Consider the following 6,501-nt stretch of genomic DNA (forward strand, 5'->3'; position numbering starts at 1 on the left):
GTAGAGCTTGAGGTGCAGTGACCTCAGCCTAAAGTTACAACTTAAAGCATTTACTACAAAGAGGAAACAATATATGCAAGGTACAAACTTGACACTAAAAATCATGCTGTCCATGTCCACGGCCACTGGGCATACAATTTACAGTGAATGAAACATAATGGAAGACATAAAAACAAATATATGTATTATGTAAAATGCAAATAGAGGAACTGGAAGCTTAATTCCATACATGTAGCATGTTAACCTAAGAAATCTAAATGCCAGAAGATTAGTGACATATACAATGTAAACTACTGGTTGGATCCATAACGTTTGACACACACAATTTGTGGCAGTAACCATGGAAATGAAGCACTGACAGGAAACAGAGAATGATGACTCAAAATAGGAAAGTGCACTGCAAAAATTAATGTTATTTTTGTCTTTGTAAGTGATATGTCAAGAAGATATTAGTTAGGGATACACCATTAGATATCAAGGGGTGGGCTAGGGAGTTTTTTGAAGAAAAAACAAATTGCTCCACCTCAGACCTAAAAAATCTGCTCCACCTTGGACAAAAACAAATTGGTGTCAAGGGTGAAAAAAAATTGTCACAGAACAAAGAAAAATTATCTATGCCCGTGTAACGGGGCATAGATATTGTATTTGTTGTGTTTAGTCTTCGACTTCTCCTTCTCCTTCTTCTTCTCACGCTTCTTTGCACTCCTCTAGCTCAAGAACTAAAATAGCCTCGGGGCCCATACTTGGTATAATGATGGCCCATGACCCCTAGAAATTTCCTAGGGTGGCCCCGACCCCAGAGGTCAAAGGTCATGGGCTACAGGGGGCAAAATGTGTAAAATTTGAAACATCTCTAGCTCAAGAACTATAGCGCCCTCAGGGTTCATACTTAGTATAATGATGGCACATGACCCCTAGAAGTAACTTATGGTAGCCAGGACCCCAGAGGTCAAAGGTCACAGGCTACAGGGGGCAATATGTGTAAATTTTTAAAACCACTTTAGCTCAAGAACTATAGCGCCCTCTAGGGTTCTTGCTTGGTACAATGATGACCCATGCCATGCCTCTTAGATATTACCTGCAGTAACATCGACCCCAGAGGTTAAAGGTCATGGGCTACAGTGAGCAATATGTGTAAAATTTCAAACAGCTCTAGCTCAAGAACTACAGCGCCCTCAGGGTTCATAATTGGTACAATGATGACCCATGACCCTTTATGTATTTTATATTAGCAGCATCCCCAGAAGACAAAGTCTAAATGCTTTAAAAAGCAAAATAGGTACGACCTATTAACACAGTGTAGCGCAATATGTAGTATTTTGTTAGCTCCCTGTGTTTGCAATGATAAAGGTCTGAATCGTACGTCAAGGAAGCTAATCACTTGACAAAAACTCCCTTAAAAGGGAATGTGTAGGCATTTTGATTTTTGATTTTGGACCACCTCAAAAGGTTGTCATGATGGGACAAGGGGTGTGGTTGGTTAAGGGGTGGGATATTAGAGACAGCGAGGTCCAGTCTGGTGGTGTTTTAGAGAGAGTGAGGGTCTAATGGGGTATAAGAGAGAGTGAAGGCTTGGTAGGGTATTAGAGAGAGTGTGTGCCAGTCTGGTGGTGTTTTAGAGCGAGTGTCTGGAGTATAAGAGAGAGAGTGAGGGTCTGGTGGGGTATTAGAGAGAGTGTGGTCCAGTCTGGTGGTGTTTTAGAGAGAGTGTGTGTATAGTGGAGTATAAGAGAGAGTGAAGGATTGGTGGGGTATTAGAGAGAGTATGGGTCAGTCTGGTGATGTTTTAGACCGAGTGAGTGTCTGAGGGAGTATAAGAGAGAGCGAGGGTCTGGTGGGGTATTAGAGAGAGTGAGGGTCTGGTGGGGTATTAGAGAGAGTGTGGTTCAGTCTGTGGTGTTTTAGAGCGAGTGAGTGTCTGGTGGAGTATAAGAGAGTGAGGGTCTGATGGGGTATAAGAGAGAGTGTGGTCCAGTCTGGTGGTGTTTTAGAGAGAGTGATGGTCTGATGGGGTATAAAAGAGAGTGAAGGCTTGGTAGGGTATTAGAGAGAGTGTGGGCCAGTCCAGTGTTATGAGCATTACATGTATATCAAATGAAATCTTAAAACAACATGCTTTCACATGGTGCTCACCAAGTTTTCGTTTGTGAATAGGGGAAGGGGGTTAGGTGTGGTCACGGGCATAGATATTCGTGTTTGGTAAAACACATTACTGTGGCATCTAGTTAACCTTATATTTGATTCTTTTAGCTTTTCTCACGCAAATTTGGTCCATTTTTCATCATATATATTTAATATTCTAGGTTCAAACTAGTAAGAGTTTTGTGCGCATTTTATATTTGTGAAAAGTTATTCTGTGAGGGAAAACATCGATTCACTCTACTTCACAGATTTTTACCAAAGTTCATCCAAATGTCAAAAAGAAATCTATGCCACACTCCTGGCAGCCACACTGATGGGAGCCGACGTGGGATGGATGTGGGTATGTTTGTTTCAGTGAGAAATCCTTACACATGATTCTATGTTTTGAAGAAAATAATCCTAAGACATGGATCTCCTTTCAAAATTTTTGGTAAAAAAATCACACAAAAATGCATTTTTAACCCAAATATCTCCGCCCACATCACTTTCCAGAAATCCATCCGAGTAAAATGAAAAGATCAGTGTGTAGATACATTTTAACACCATAAGAAGCTTTGTCCAAAAATGTTAGACAAAAACTTCAAAATCACTATTAGGCCAATAAAATCCATTAACAATCGTGCAAATTATGTTTAAGTTTGCTGTATTTGGCAGAAATGCAATACATATATGCTGATCACGATAGTCTATTCTTTTTCTGATTTATGTCAACAAGACAAATAATTTGAGATCAGTTTCTTCAAAATCAGAGCAAAGTTCATTTTCTCCCCAGCAGGGCTAAATTGGACCTATGACATCACAGTGTTACTCTTTTGCCCATAACTCCATAACCATACATCATAGATAGTACAAAGTATACTTTAGGTAGACTGGATAGGTTGGGACCACTTACCTCACAAAAAAAGCTTGGTGGCGGAGCTGAGCGGGCTCCGACTCATAAGGGTTACCTTGCATTTGTACTCTATATCTTTACTATACAATTTTGCACCTTGTTAAAATGCGGGCCCATGTTAAATATAATTTTTTTCAAAATTGACTTTCTTCAGGAAAATAACTAAACTAGAATATAAGCAGTATAATTTATGTATTGCTTATTATCATGAGCAATACTGCTTGTTATATTAAGTATACTGCCTAAATATTGGAAAGTAAGCCCTGTCTTGATGATTTTACTGTTTAATTGGTGATTTTACTGCATAGAGATACCAAGCTTCCTAGCCTGCCTACTGCTAGGTGTATTGCTTTTAAAGACTTAATTTTGTCTTGCCTGATGGATGGATGGATGGAATGCTGTATGTAATGCGACACAGTTCAAATCCATTATTGCAACCAATATGTTTTTATAAATCCAAGTGTGTGAAAATATTGGATCCAAAACATAACAATGATAAAATTGGATGCTTTACACCCAATATTTATTGGTCTTGCTATGAGTTTTAAAATATTGCACTCAACTACCTCATCCAGCAAATATGGGCTCAATTGATCCAATTCGGCCATAACTGCACTATGGGAACTTTCATGTAATGGTCTCTGTGTAATGGTGGTGTTCAAGGTCACATACTGAGGTCAAAGGTCATTTGAGGTCAACTTTTAAAATGGGCTGAAAATGACCAAAATTTTGACTATGTTGCACACTTCACATATCTTCAGACAACCTATTTGGAGCTACCATCCCTAGTTTTTAGAACCGCCTTGCTGGTTAAGGAGCGCCCATAAAAGTTGGTCGGCAACGCCCGTTGTAACCAGAGTACATATCTCAGAGGATGTTTCAGACTGAAACCATTTTGCTACAATATATATAATATACTCGTAATAATTATACTCACGAATGAAAGTTGGTAAATTACACTGTCCTGTGTAGGAGTCACATTTCATGCCAAGTTGCTGACACATGCTACACTTTTTCTCGCATCTGGGGCCATAGCGTACTCTTCACACCTCTGATTACATCTGTTGATTAGAAACACACAAAGTATACACACTACAACACAAAAAATATACAATCATATTTTTGTTTTAAATTACTGTATAACATGAAAAGGTGCAATGCAATAATGTTTCCTACACTCAAGTAATGTCTAGGCTACCCTCACTTATCTAGACCATTTAAGGGTACTACAAGAAATATATAAAAAAGGAATAAAAGACGTATATAAACTTGTGTTCTCTAAAATCAAGTTTTCTCAGCAATTATTCCAGATTGAGAAATGTTGGTGCGTTGGATATAGCTTTACATTATTTTTGTATGTTTATATGTAATTGTTAGAATCCGTTTGTTTACATCCTTTTTACGCAACATGTTCATATGACATCAAAAACGTGTTCATGTTTTTTTCTTTCAAATGTGTGCCCCCAAAAAAAAAAACACACACGAAAGTGATTGCTTCTTTTTGGTATTGTGCTACAAGTCAATCAAAGAAATGATGTCGCCATTTATCAGAACCAAATGCAGTACCGATTAACTTTTAGAAGCCCGTTTTGGGGGAACATTTTGGTGAATCTTGCATGACAAAAAAAATATTTTGTTACATTATCGATATCTTGATTGTGGAATGTTAATTTTGACATCTTAACTACCTACATTATTTCACAACTTCCTGTGACTCCCATTTCATTTTCACTCCAAATTGAAGCTACTATTGCAAAAAATGAAGTTTTCCACCATCGGTACATTCAAAATTCCAGGGCCGACAAGCTTGTTTATTGTAGGAGCGCGTTATGCAGAAGCCATTGTAATCACCGCCATCAAATTATAATTATATAGCCGCTGAGATCATTAAGGAATGTTGGAAGTTGGTGCCCCCTCCCCCAATAGGAGGACACACAAGCAATGTCAAGTTCCTTGGTCTTGTAGGGCCTACATGATGGTCGATATTCTATTATAAGTACACTTGAGTTCATTATCTGCATGGCTGTTTCTGTTATTAACTTACCCCTCTAGAATCAAGCCAGAGCTGGATTTACCTTTGGGGGTCCTGCATGGGTCAAACCAAAATTTGGAGGCCCCAAAACTTGCCGTGAGGAAGGCATGTGCACTCAAGTGGCCAAGTTTTGGTTTACAAATAAGGGGCCTACTATAAGATCAACAGTGGCGGACTGGCGGTGGAAGCATTACAATTTAGAGGGTGACAAGCATATTTTGTTCCGATTTTATGAGGATATTTGCGCGAAAATTCAACTATTTTAGCCAAAAGAAGAAGAGGATTATTACCATATTTTGGTCAAAATGCTGTTTTGGGGCTAAAAGGGAATATGCACAGCACAGGAGAGTTTTGGGGCCCCAAATGTTAAATCTGGCCCTGAATCAAGCACATGAAAAACCCATGAATAACCTGCAGGTTTGCAAATTTGGTCCCCAAAAACTTTAGATGTTTTTTTGGCAGTCTGAGTGTGGGGAAACAATTTTGGACAGACCGATGGGAGGGGCAGCAGCTTTTTGGCATGTCGAGAGGGGGCAGGCGATTTTGGCAGGCAATTTTGAAATTTGCCCATGGGGGAATGCAGATATTTATTGCACAGCTCCTAATGGCTTTGACATTCTTTTCATAAATGCAAATATTATCCTTGGGTAAGCCTAATATTCTATTACTCTAATTAAAGCACTTCAGGCTTAGTCTTTCACATGGCATTTTGGTACACCATTGGGCATTATAATCATGCAAAAGGTAGAAATTCCAGAAAAATTGAGGGCATTGCTGTGGAACAAGTCACACATGGCTTTAAATGAAATCAACTGAAGTGCTTCTGGTGGCTTAGATGCTACTTATTTAATATAGGAAATCTAATAAGATATGTTCCTCTACCTTTATCTTGTCATTATCTTTTTCCACCTTGCCTGCCTGCCACTTAAAAAACAGTGTAGTTACCTAATTACGCTCTACATTAACATCAAGATCAGCTGGATCAGGTTATACCTTCATTTTATTCACTGAAAATTATCTGATCCAAGAAATAAGCACATTTCAGCAAACATTTTAATTGGTAGAAAGTTCATGAATTATTGTTGGTTTATGATTTTCCACACATAAATGGTCAAACATGTGAAATAAATGATTAAATTGATCATCAAGGGCAATTGTTTTACCTGCTTTCATTGATGCATGTGCATATTCCCAAGAATTGATCACATTCAGCATCTGGACCACACTTGCAGCGTTTGGCACATCCTACACCCCATGTATCATTGAACCGAGACCTGCAAGGCTGGTCACATTCACGTCCAGCAAATCCAGGTTTACAGAGACATTGTCTGAGAGATGGAATGCACACAGAGCCATGACGGCAAGGGCAGGCTACAGGGAGATAAAAACAAAAATACTGAGTAAACAAAATTAATTTGTTTATAGGTTCACACAA

Source organism: Amphiura filiformis, chromosome 1 (assembly GCF_039555335.1).
Source record: "Amphiura filiformis chromosome 1, Afil_fr2py, whole genome shotgun sequence".
NCBI lineage: Eukaryota > Metazoa > Echinodermata > Ophiuroidea > Amphilepidida > Amphiuridae > Amphiura > Amphiura filiformis.